This window comes from Calonectris borealis, chromosome 2 (genome assembly GCF_964195595.1).
Source record: "Calonectris borealis chromosome 2, bCalBor7.hap1.2, whole genome shotgun sequence".
Lineage (NCBI taxonomy): Eukaryota > Metazoa > Chordata > Aves > Procellariiformes > Procellariidae > Calonectris > Calonectris borealis.
In genome coordinates, this window is record NC_134313.1 from 15,653,619 (window position 1) to 15,667,465 (window position 13,847).

Sequence of the window (13,847 nt, forward strand, 5' to 3'; positions counted from 1 at the left end):
GACAGCTTAATAGGTAAAGGAAAAGCCATGCACACAAGCAAAGCAAAACAAGGAATTCATTCACTCCTTCCCATCAGCAGGCAGGTGTTCAGCCATCTCCAGGAAAGCAGGGCTCCGTCACGCGTAACGGTTACTTGGGAAGACAAACGCCATCACTCCGAACATCCCCCCTTCTTTCTTTTCCCCCCAGCTTTATGTGCTGAGCATGACGTCAGAGGGTATGGAATACCCCTTTGGTCAGTTGGGGTCAGCTGTCCCAGCCGTGTCCCCTCCCAGCTTCTTGTGCACCCCCAGCCTCCTCGCTGGTGGGGTGGGGTGAGAGGCAGAAAAGGCCTTGGCTCTGTGTAAGCCCTGCTCAGCAATAACGGAAACATCCCTGCGTTGTCAACACTGTTTTCAGCACAAATCCAAAACACAGCCCCATACTAGGTACTATCAAGAAAAATAACTCTATCCCAGCCAAAACCAGCACATCATCTTACTGGCGGTGAAACAAAGAGGATCCCACACACCTCTTACAAACATTTCCATCCTAATCCTTTCTATGTTAGCTCTGATTAATAAAACAATTCAGCAGTTGGTAGTATAGTTATAGTATCAAGTAGTAACATAGTTAAAAAAAGTATCAGTGGAATCACTTTAACAGAGCTATTGGCTAGAGAAAAGCACAGTTGCTTCTTAGTACATGGTACTGTTTTTAATTTATACATTTACACTTCTGTATTCCAACAAATTCTATGTAACTCATTGTAAATAACACTAAATGTTTGTGGTCCTTCATGAATGACAATACTGAAGAAGGTGCTTAGAACCACATAGTTTATGCTATAGCTACCGTATGAAGATGCTATACTTCACTACAGTAGAGTAAAGCCTTGACTGGATTTCCTGGGAAACTTTAGGATTAAACTATTACCTGTGCCTTTTAAAATAGGATTTTGTTTTTCCTAAACATGAAGTTACACCTGTTTAATGACTTATACCTGTTAAAGCTGATTCAGCTAACCAGGTGCCCATGCTCAGGTAGACATTTCTCAGCCAGTTTATGCCTCATTTATCAATTCAGCTTCGCTCAGCTGGAAGGAATCGAACACTTCACATCCTGAGCAGGCGACACTTAAGCCGTATTCCCTTCCCCAAAGAGCCTCCAGCCCAAAATAGCCAAGACAAACAAAAGCGAGACCCAGGATAATGAGGGAGAGGGTGAGGCAAACAGAAAGTGGGAGGGTTGCTTGGAAAAAATGTGGGTTTGGGGGTGGTAGTTTGTTTTTCAGGGAAGGTTGCAGGAGGAAAGAGGAGGTGGGAGAGGTGGCGGGTGGGAGAGGGGTCCCCGTGTCTGTGGCACCGGGGAAATGCCGCTGCGGGGAGGCAGAGGTGGGGGGAAGGAGGGAGGCGCGAGGACAACCAGCCAGAGCTGGGCCTTGGGGGTGGCACGAAGAGGGATGCTGTGCTCAGGGCCCCCAACCTGCCGGGGAGCCAGGGCCTGCCCTCCTCCCACCTGGCTGTGGACCAGACTTAGGGAAGGCAAATGTTTTGCCAGCCCCTGGCTAGTGGTGAGGCCGCCCCTGCCTTGGGGTGGGAAGGAGGAGAGGAACGGGGAGGAGGGAGGACTGTGCTGCCCCCGCTGCCCCCGCTGCCCCCGGGCAGGGGCAGGGTTTGTCCTGCCCTGTCAGCTTCTCCTTTGCTGAGAAAAATGGTTCTTCAGCTGTCGTCTGTCCAGCCATGCTCTCAAAGAGTGGAAACAACCCTCAGATATCAAAAAATAGCATGGGTTTAAAGCAGAACCTTACGATTTCAAAATCTCCTACAACCCCATTTTTCAGATCTTTTTTTATGTGCACCGAGGCAGTCTCTTGGGTCCCAGAAAATACACCATGTTTTGGAGTAGGAGGGAAATTAAAGAAGAAACTAGATATTAAGCTCTTTAATCATCTTTTTTTATGCTGTGCACATCACCAAACACAATAGATTTCTGGTCCCTGACTGTGACTCATGGATGCTCTCGTAGTAAAATTACCAATCAATAGTATAGTCTGCTATGGAATGAACATTTTAAAAATAAAGCCAGGTATTAGATAGCTTTTAAGAAGTTTAGAAAGCTGGATAATGAAGGTTCAAAGAATTGGTTAGGAATGAGCACGTATCTGTAATCGAACACCACATACACACACACACACTCACACACACTCACACTCGCACACCCCACACACCTTGTACTGGGGGTTTCAACAGGCTGTGGTGATGAATTCGATTCAACCAAACCCTTCATCGCCCTCAGACACCCATCCTGCCTGACCTGGTAGTGGTCAACATTGCCACCTCCAAGGCAGAGGTATCTGGTTTGCTTGTGAATCACCTTCAAAGTGCCCAATTTTTCAACCTTGAAGTAATTCAAAACTGTGGCGCAGGATCAAGCAAATATTTATACAAAAAAGAACCAGCAATTTCTGCAGACTATCAGAAACTATTCCGTTTTGGACAAATGTCAAATATAGGAAACATCCACCCTCCAAAATATTTCTTTGTTGAAATAATGTGGAGAAGCAAAAATATTGGACAAAAATAACTGGGAAAAAAAAAGAGTTTTACATTTTTCTTTCCTTCACCTTAATTAGACGATAGAACTAATATTGGCAATAAGCTCAGTATTGAGGAGGGATAAAAATACCTACAAAGCTAAGGCTGTAGTCGTCATGTCAGTGACTATTCCCAGCGGAGTCGAAGGACAAATCTATGGGAAAGGGCTATAAGAATGGACTCAGAATTGCAATGAATTGAGTAATTCTATTTTTACATTAGAGTTTTGAACTGAACAAAACTTGAGACAAAGTAAAGCAGGTGGACGCAATGTGAACGTAGTTTATTCCACTCATCATCATCCTCATCCCTTGTATTTATGGCAAGTTTGCGTAGGATTCCTCTGTTTGTCTTTTCGCATTTAAAAAAAGTTCTTTCATACTACCAGGTTATTTTTTTTAAATCATCCTGACCTTTAGTACCTAGGAGGTTATTTAAAAGGAACCACATGACGAAAGATTGTGGCTTTGGCAATATTTCTTATATGAAGAGGACAGGGCGTGGTTCAATAACGGTGAATACACAACTTTCTGGAGAATATTTTTCTCCTTTTTTTCTTTATCTAAGAAGGAAAGTCTTCATCTACTTTCAAATAAATAAATAAACTTTCTGGCAACTGGACATATATCATTCTGGATGTGCAGAACTTCGTCAGCACACAAAACAAGATTTCTGTCTATTGATAGTATTGATGGTTTGGTATTTGTGTTGTGCTTCAGGTCTGCCTATGGCACTTAAGATGAGTGAAATGATACACCCTAAAGGATGATTAGTCCCACATAATGCAATGGAAATTCAGTGTCAGTAAGAGATAGATCAGGTCTTTGCGTTCTTTGAAGGGGAGAGACAGAGACGTCAAAGATCAAGGTGCCTAAATACCAGCAGGCTTGCAGGAACCTCTCTCTCCTGGCTGGAGTTTGGGAAGACTAACATAGACCCACGTTTTCGGGAAGGGTGTCCACACTCGGGAGATGTGTCAATGCTTGAAGAAGGGTGTGTTTTTTGGATTGCAACAAAATAAGCTGAGAGTGGCTGGCAGGCCGGTGAAGCCGGCGGGAAACCGGGCTATTCCCGTCTCCGGGAGGTAGAGAAGAGCAGCTTGGTTTTACGCCGCGTGGGTTGGGAGCCAGCACAGGGATACAAGGAATGGGTAGTTACTGCTGTTGAAACGTGTTTTTGAAAGTCTAAGAAGACTGACATGCTGAAACCTCAAGAAGCCAGAGGAACGATGGAAGAAAATTACACTTTTTGCCTCAAAATCAGACTTCCTCTCTTGAAATAATCACAAAACCCAAGTACTCAGAAAAGAAGAGATTTCTTTGGTAGCTAATGACAAAGACCCCGTAGCAGCATTTGGGTGATTTTGTGTTGACAGAGGACGCTCACAGGCAAGTGATGGCAGCACCAAGGCAGTTCAATGCCCAGCTGCAGAAGGGGTGACCCAGTGACACTCCCATGCTCTCTCTGTACCCTGCAAGGAGTTGGACATTTTAAACTCAACACAAGGATGCTCAGCCCCACCAAATTGCTGCAAAGGTCTGTGTGCTGAAACTGGGACCCTCCCTCCCCACCCCATCACTGGCTTAGATGTCTCTGTGAAACATGGTCTCCTAGCCTGGCTCTCCCTCATGGTGCGATCCACCCAAGTAATCCCTTTGGGTGCAGACAGTTGCTCCACTTTCCTGCCACACCTGGAGCTGCTGGTGCTCACCTCTCCTTGCCCAACAGCACACTTGGGCAGGGAGGTGGCAGCAGGGGTGGACTCCCTCCTCCCCAGCCTCAGGGCTGCCGGGAAGGGGCCCTGACTCAGCCCGGAGACAGGACAGGACGCACCAGCCTCCAGCCTCCAGCCTGGAATGGGGCCATGCCAGCGGCCGAGTGCGTATTAAACAGTCGGAGAAAAATGGGCAGGCAGGGACTGCATTTGCATTAAACAGGCACAGAAAAAAGTGCCTGCTCAGACAGAAAGTGATGGCCAGGACCCACAACGTTCTCCCTCCTCTTCCCCAGCCTCTGAGGAAAGCAGCCACATCTGCAGGCTATGAGATGTCCCTCCCCACATAACCCACCACTCGGGCATTTACCACCTGTACAGTGGCTCAGCCTCCACTGACCCCACGGTGAAGATGCGGCTTTCTACCCCTGCAGCCCAAGGATGGACTTGAGCCATGGGGCTGGTGGCTGCCGAGCAAGCCCGTGCGGGGATGGTGGGTGCATGGGGCGACGTGTGCTCACCCAAACCGCTCTGCATCTCCAGAACAGCGCTGCTTACCCCCCGCGTGCCGCCAGAGGCCGTGGGCCTGGTTCCCCCATGGTTTGTCTCTGTGCAAATCTGGAGTGACACTGCAGAAGTCAATGGAAAAAGAAAAACATATGAAGCAGAAATCTTACCCCAGAGAGCCCGCGCAGCCAGCGGTTCTTCAGAGGCAGGACAGATATCTTTCACTCAAGGAGGGGTGGATTCATTTATCAGCCAGAGTAAACAGTCAATTCTGTAGCTAATTTTGTAACCTAATATGACAGTAAACCTGAAACTACCCCACATATTAATTTTTATTAATAATTCCCTGACATAGAGCATATCCTTTTTAAGGGAGCCTGTGAAGTTTTAACAGAGGAGTTCTTATATCCTAACTTAGGGGTTTGCAGCAGGGGAGCAAATGCTGTATTTTACCCAACTGCACAAATCTGGAAGATTTTAAGGCCTACAAGTTTGCACTTTTTCTTTCAAAGATGAAGAAAAAAAAATCTTTTATTTTAAGCATAATAACCTCAGAATAACTCCAGAAAGTTCTTAGAAGCAGCGAATCTTTCCCTGCAATCATGTGGCACATCAAACCCCTATCAGCGCAATCTGCAGGGAGTTGTCTGAGCATACAGTACTGGCAGAGTCCGTAATGAGGCCTGAGGTTTAATTGTAGTTCTGGCTGAGGAAGTATCAAAACCCCTCTGTACAGTACTGTGAATTCAATCTTCGAATCAGCTACCATTAATTTAGGGTTCTCTTCAGTTAAACTAATTGTAGAGTGTTTCTACGTGCACAAAGAGAGGCATTTCAAAAAGAACAACATTGGGTGAGACACACACAGGTCTGACTGTTCATGTCCCATCATCCTTGTTCCCTTAAAACCATTCTGATCACACAATAGCCCTATTACTGCTGTTTCTGCTTTCTTGTTCTTCACAGTTTATTGATGCAATTCTTTCCTCTGCTCTGGCAGGGTAAATGCATTTTACCCCTCTCCCGTCCAGCCATGCTCTCATCCTCCTGTCGCCGTGCAGAAAACCTGCAAGGCAGAAACTGAGACTGCAAGGAGCAGCATTAGCCCAGAGCCGCCCCACCTTAAATAACTGATCCTATGAAAAATATTTTGTCAGTGCAAAGGCTCCATCAGCGGCGAATAGGACGGCGAAGCACCATGCTCTTGCTCTGTGCGACGCTGTATTTACAAGCTGCTTTGGAAGTGCAAAAATTGCACCTATTCCCACACAAATCTCCCTCCTCCCTCTGACACCACGGTGAGAGGGTGGTTACTGCGACATCCCGCAATGTAATCCTGAAGGGTATAGGACAAACTCAAACACCCACAGAATACAGAATAAAAGGACTCTGACAACCAAAAAGGCTGGGTTATATGAAGGGTAATGACTAGGAAAACCCTTAAGCTAGGAAAATACAGTCCTGTGAAGAATCATCATTGCTCCCACGGTGCAGGTATTATAAGACACATGCTCCAGTTTTGCTGGAGCAACAATAAATATGACACAAAAAAAAAAGCATCAGTCCTGTTGCCTGGTTAGCCTTGCTTAAGGCTAAAATACCTACCAGCCCATTCAGCATGGGAAGTACTTAATCAGCAGTTTCCTGGGTTTGGTCTCATGCCCCAGAGATACCATTTCCACTGAAAGTTTAACATTGTAGAAACAAATGTATACTTCCAGAGTTGGCTAATTAAAGAGTAAATTAAAATAATTACAATAATAAGAATAAGAATAAAAATTTCTACAATTCTTTAATAGCCACCTGTGTTCCTTTTTTGTAGGAGTACCCTGGATTTGAAATTCAGCCCTGGAGGTGTTATTCATTCTTGCTCCAGAGTAAGTTAATGTTCAATTCAGAGATGCCTGGAAGGAACCTCTTGCCAACACTGGAGGAAGGCTTGGAGTAATTTCCCCACCTCCTGAGCAGTTTACTACCTTCTTGGTAAGGTATCCTTTGGGGAGATAATGGGGCCGTCACCTACATAATGCTCTGTGGTGTTTTTTTGTGTTCCAAATGTAAGGTGTTTTCCAAAAAAATTCCCATTGAGGGACAACAAGTTGGCAGTGTTTCACTGAAAAATCCCAAGTACTGAAATCTTGTGGGAAAGGATGCTGACTCACTGATACTGACAGCTCAATACTGAGCTCTGATACAAAGAAGTAGGACAGTTGCATTTTTCAGGCAGGAAAAAGAAAGCTATAGAAATGGGAAAGCAAGAGAGAGGAAATGAGAATTTTATGTTTTATTATGATTGAAGACATACTGTAGGAAGGGTGAGTTTAGACTCATTTGTCATATATAAGTTTAGCTGGTCTGCATGAATGTGTTTTATTCAGGTTCTCCGTGTTGTGCCTAAGGAATACAAATTCAATATTAAATTCTAAATCGTGGGTCATCTAGCTCTGTTCTTAACCTGAGCCATGAAGAAAGTCTTCCTTTCCTTTATTTCCAACCAGACTTTGAAAAAAATATAATCCTCCTTTCTCCGAGTAAAACCTGAAATGGATGAAAAAACACTTATTTATAATGGACATTTTAGAACTGCCCTTTGTGGGTAGGTATCTGATTTATGGTGTGGTGTCACTCATGACTTCAGTCGAACAGTTTACACCCAAAAAGTATAAGGCAATCTTCAGCCCCATGTCAGGCATGAAAAGATGTGTCTTACTTATTACATTTCTTTTAAATTATGATTTAAGGTTTATGCCTGGTATTCATCGCATGTCCAAGGCTTACTTGTTTCTGTTGGATTTGTAAATGCTTTAAAGAAAAGAGCTACTGAAAAATTAAATTGCCACAGGCAAGTAAAATAGAGCCAGTCTGCACCACTGCCAGCATAGATAGTCATTGCTGCGAGAGGAAATACTTTCAGTATGACAGCTACAGTCTTCAGACAAAGAATTATAAGGAAAAATGCTATTTCGGTGTTTATTCAGAGTAAGAAAATCTTCTTGCTTCTGGAAAGATGGGCTGAGGAGAAATGGATACAACTTAGTTTTAGTTCAGCTATACCATGCGGGATTACCCAAGCAATAACCGCAGCCACGGGGAGCCAACCCAGCCACCCGACACCCTGTCTCGCAGCCATTTTAATCCCCCGAATGCAACACTGAGCACCAACCAGAGAAATTCTTGTGGAAGCTCAGATTTCAGATCCACTGGCTTTTCACTTCTCCCTTCCAGGCAAGCGTTTGCTGGTTGTGCTGAAGGGGAATTTTGAGCCCACAGACACAGGCACCTGATTGCCCAAAGGCTTTCTGGGTTATGCTAATGTGTCTGGTTTCAGTCTGGTCTCCGCTGATTTTCTGCGAACCCTGTTTCAGTTCCTCTTTTCTTGTGAATTTCTCTGTGAAGAGAAATTGAATTTTTCAGTGGATGCCTGATTCTGGTCTTGCTTGGACTGGTGTTGCATGGCTGTGTATTTTGATGTGGAGTTTCATTTTATTTACTAAAAGCATAAGAGAATGACTGGGCTCTGCAGCCTACCCCAGACCAACCTCTCTCTTCACGCTGCTGCAGCTCCACCAGTGGAAAGGGGTCACGGATAAGATGAAAGAGTAGTAAATGAGCTATCTAGTTCCTGGACATGCATTTCCAGCTGGAGGAGAAAATAGGGGTTACCACTAGGAGCAGCAATCTGGGAACTCCTTTTACCAAGGCTTACTTGCTACTGGAAACAGCAGGAAGCTCAAGGGAAATGGTTAGTGCCTGTTTGCTGATGGCAAGAGCAGAGAAAAAAAAAAAATCTCAGATGGGTCACTTCTCCAGTGTTACCTTGAGACAATAGTTTGGTTTCCTTTTAAATGCTTGATTAAAATAACACGCAACAAGCGGAGAAGCAAAGTATTTCATCTTGCCTCTGTCAACTACAGTTAACACTTCACATTTTGCTGCCCAGTCCAATGCCTTTGTGCTCAGAAAGATTTGGCACGGAGGTTTGTTTGAATATGGCAAAAGAGCGAGCTTTGGCTTGGTTATTCCCTAACTGCATCTGTCGATGCTCTGTTCTCTCCCACGGCCACAAAGCCACCTCCCTCACAGAGCCCGCTGCAGCCACGGACAGGCAGAGCCCAAAGGGGCTTAAGCATTTCACCCAACTTGAAACTTCCCCTTACGCTGTCAGGAAGGGCTGAGGGAACCCCAGCTGCAGAAGTCAAAGGATTTAGATCATTCACATGGGAAAATTTGAAAGCACTCTTGAATTCAAAACCAGGGGTTAAACTAAGCTTTTCCTTCTGAAGAGACTTATTTATTTGAAGTCAAGCAGGCCATTCTGTCTCCCCCCCCAACCAAACAAAAGCAAATGGAATATGTTCAACTTAAAGCATTTTAAATAAAACAAAAGAGAAAAAAAAATTCTTTTCATAATCCTGTTTTTATTTTCTAAGCATAAAAGAGCTGAGCTGAGCTAACATGGATGTCAACCTCACTTGACTGCAGTAAGTGGAATGTTTCCAGTTCGCACAAAAGCTGTATATGCCTTTAAAATCAAGGAAAAAAATGTATTTAAACCTTCAGAAATAATTAAATCATGTGTTTATGGTTATACAACAAATGGTTAGACCTGATTGCTTAGAAAGCTGGGGGACAGAAAATGAAGTGTTATCTTACACTGTGTGTATATATATTGTGGATATATTTTCTGAGATTAAATGGATGCAGAAAACATTTCCTTTAGCAGGCACTGTCACAAACAATTTGTGGGGCAGGGACAAAACTACTTAATTCCTCTGTGTAAAAAGGACAAAAAGTACTGGCCTAAAACTGCCTTCTGTGAAGAAGGACTAGAGAAAACGGGGACTGAAAGCATCTCCAGGTTCCTGACTGCAGCAGCCCTCTTTGATCGGTTGCCTCCATCTTCTGCCTGAAACGATGGCAGGGAACAAAACGAATCTCATTTTCCCCCTGGCTTAGATCCCTTTTTTCAAAAAGGCCCCAATTTGTTATACATTATGGTCCATTCAACTTGTATAGATCCCCTGTCCCACTTTCTGCCCTGGCGCGTCCCTGTCTTTCTCTGCCTTGCAGGCTGTTCTTTGTGGGATAGCTGTGTACAGCCCCTTAATACAGTCAGATTAGTAAATCAAACCCACTAATCATCACATCCAAAACAAATAGAGCCCAAAGTTGCAAAGTAAGAAGGATTTTGCCTGCACTCCTGCATCTCTTCAGAAGAGAAGCCAAACTTTTAAGAGAGTTGGCAGAAGGTATTAAAAGGAGCTTTTCTTACCAAGCAAGAGCAAAACCGGGTGTTGAAGTGATTACCTTCAGAGCAGCTCAAAGACAGACATGCTTACTTGGCTTTTTTTCACCTGGGTTATCCATTACTTTTTTTCAGACAAAAATTACTTGATTCTTGCTCAACAAACAGTGAAAGCGGCTTTTATTTGACATTGTATAAGATTGTCTATTACTCAGAAGTGTAGCTCTTTTTTATGGCACAAATGAATAATTGTGATTTCTGTGGAAATTCTGGAAAGAGCATGCGAGGAGGAAATCAGTTATTTAGCCTTCCTGGAAGAAAGGCCCTTCATTTCTTAGTAATTGCTGATGTTCCTGCTTTAGCAGCCTACATGCATTCATATGGCCCGGAATCAAAAAGGGCCTTTACACTTGGGGAGTGTAACTTGTCTTTCTTCCTGTGGCGCTGGAATAGATGGTGAGGAACGATGTAATGAGGAAAGACTTCTGAAGAGCCGACACGCCAAAGAGAGTTGAGCCCAGACTTCTATCCTGGCTCTGAGCCACCTTTTGATTCTGGCACAACACTGATGAGGGCCCAGGCTTTCAGCTCTACCCCAGTGCCTATGACTGAGTACACCAAACCCTCTCCCTTTTCTCTCCCACCCATCCGCACCTCAGTGTGGGGAAAGAACAGAATTCGTATTTCTTGTCTGAAGCCTCACTGGATTCATGGACAGGGAGAAGCAGTGTGAGATGTCCCTTCTGCAGGCAGTTCATCCAACTGCCCATGTTGAGCAGCAGCTCCATGGCTAAATAATCTCCCGTTATAAAATGGCTGAGAAGCAAAAGAAGTCTGAGGAAAGTGGGGGAGAGTGGGACCACAAAAAGAGGGATTCAGAAATAGGAGTAGGCAATGGTGAAGGAGTAAGTAGGATAAAATAGAAAACAGTATAATTAAAGAGCAGTTTGGTGTAGTATGCTGTGTCCTAGCTCTCACAAGGCACATCTCATGCATGTTAGAGACCCTGCATTTCTATGTCTGGTTTTATGTTGGTCATAAGAGCTGTTCCTAAGGGGGCTGTTGACCTGCACGCTTAGAGGTGAAGACCACAACTGCTCCCTGAGAAAGAAAGCCTGGAAGAAAGCAGAAGTGACACATACTGACAAACTGAACCAGAATCCAAACAGAAGGAAGAAAGCAGCAAATTTTACCTTCTTTAACCAAAAATACACAAGCTGAATATGCATTGACTTTATACCTACTCACTTATGATATGATTCCTGGTTTTCTGAAGGTTTAGCATCTACTCAGGAAAACAGAAAAGTTGTTTATTGCCCTACAGCGTGTCAAAAATTTGGAATCACCTTCCATTAATAGCTGAGATTACTCAAAGTCTTCACAATAGCAAAATACAGACAGACTGTCCCAATGGGCACAACATGAAACACGGGAAGTTCCCTCCAAACATCAGGAAACACTTTTTTTACTGTGAGGGTGACTGAGCCCTGGAACAGGTTACCGCGGGAGGTTGTGGACTTTTTATCCTTGGAGATATTCGAAACATGTCTGGACATGGTCCAGGGCAACTGGCTTTAGGTGGCCCTGCTTGAGCAGGGGGGTTGGACCAAGTGACCTCCAGAGGTCCCTTACATCGTCAGCCATCCTGTGATTCTGTGAATGCCACAAGGTATGTTCATGCTATGAAACCTGTTGGACCTTGGCCAGAAGGAGCAGAGGCTGTAAATGGTGTAGGGCTATATCACCAAGACCCATATCGCCTGGGACCATCTCCACAGAGGTTGTGGCACATTTCAGAGCCCTTGCCCTGCTGTGGAAGCAATAACACAGCAAGGAGTTGAAGGTGGCTGGACTCCCTTTTCCTCTGCCTCTCTGGGATTGGTTTTCCCTTCTTCAGGAAAGCCATCTGCATTTGCTTTTAAAGTCTGTGCTTCAGGAAAGATTCTTCTGTTTATTATAACAAAGCGGACTTGAAAATAGATGGTGTGCAAGTATGCTTAGGTCAGAAATGCACTTGCCTCAGCTGATAATTATTCTGTATTTTTAGCATCAGGGTGGGCAAATCTTTCTATTTTCTCCATTGGACAAAAAAAAATTTTATTTCCTTCCTGTTACACACCCAGAATTCACAATGATTGTTATTCTGACGGCACTGTCTACTTCGTTAACGCATGCACGAAAGCTGCTTTAAAGCAGGCAGATAAATACAGCCTGGCTTTATTTTAAGCATTTCACTTTTTTACTAATGTAAAATTTCAGCTCAGTTGGAGTGATCACTAAACTTTGCAGTCTGTAATTCTCCAGTTCAAATGATGCAATTTTAATCTAGATCTAATGCGTTCAGCTCAACATTCACAAATACACACTTAGGTATATTCAGAATTACGCTATTGTTTGTCTTGATTCTGCTATTAAATAATCCTCAAATTTTCAGTTTTGGTGAGCATAATTTACAAGAAAATCCCTCATTTACTTACATAAAACAAGCTTAAGTAAATATCTTTAAACTACTTTCATGTTTTCTTTATTTTATTAAGATAAAATAGTGATAAAAATCAATTAAGAATTAAATAATTCCCCACAAAAGCCTTTTTTCCAGACAGTAGAAGCTTCCAGAGATTTACAATGAAAGGATTCTACCTCATTAGGCAGCTAAGTCTTGCCAATCTGTTTACACGGAGAACAAATGAAATACAAGAATTAAGATGGTTTAAGAATTCAAGTGAAACAGCTCTGTAAGATGTTACAGAAAGCAATACCGTGGAGCTTTTGTTGAAATTTCTGTTTATTAAGATGTGACAAATCCTGTTGTCTGGCAAAGTGACCCCAAATCCCAAGTGCTCCGATCGGCGGTAGGGATTTCTCCCACTTAACCAGCCATGGCAAGTGTGATCTTGACCGCACTGAAGCCCTCCGCAACGGCCGTGGGACAGCGCAGAGCAACCACGCAGCTTGTGCCAGCTCTTTGGTCGGCACACACAGACCAGGTGGATGTGAGAAGTCTGGATCTCTGTCCTGTCCTGCCTACAGGCTCAGATATTGGAAGAGAATTAGATCACTTCCCCCTTTCCCTCTGTATATTAGTCTTTCCTCCATTTCTCACCAGCTCTTTTTATGACTTGTATTAATAACAACCCTGGATGGTTTTTAAAAACATGCTGTTTTAATGTTTCTTTAACAAAACACAAATTCCCATCAGACATAATTTTATGGTCTTATTACTCATACAAATGTTGAATTCCCCTCATTATTCCTATTGACCTTGGCTTTACTTAAATCCTGTGGCTGTGCATTACTGCTTCTGCATAATATAAAATCATTTCCCTTTGGTAAGATTTACACTACGCTGCTTTAAATATGATTGAATATCTCCTTGTTCTTGCAAGAAAGCGAATAAGGTGTCCTTTACCTGACTGTCCATTCTTATTTGTTTCCAAATTAAGCAGTCCTCTGATTATTTGCTCTTATGCTGTAGTGCTTTGCATAGCCTGTGAAGATAATTTGCAGATTAGAGCAGTGGAGTCAGGCAGGAGAAGAGGAAAATGGACTGGAGAGAGAAAGGCTACAACTGTCCGTTGAAACTGCTTTTCCCCGTATGTTCTTTTGACACAAAATTGGTTTCCAGGTGTCAGTGCATGGATGTCCCCCAACCCAAGCAGCAGGTAGCCTCTGGTGAGGGTGGCAGAGAAGCAGAGCAAAGAAAATTGGATCAGAAATTAGAAAATAGGGAAAACAAAAAGGGTGGGCAGAAAGATCTGCTGCCCGCATGGTGCAGAAGGATCTAAGGATCTGGTCGCGAAACAG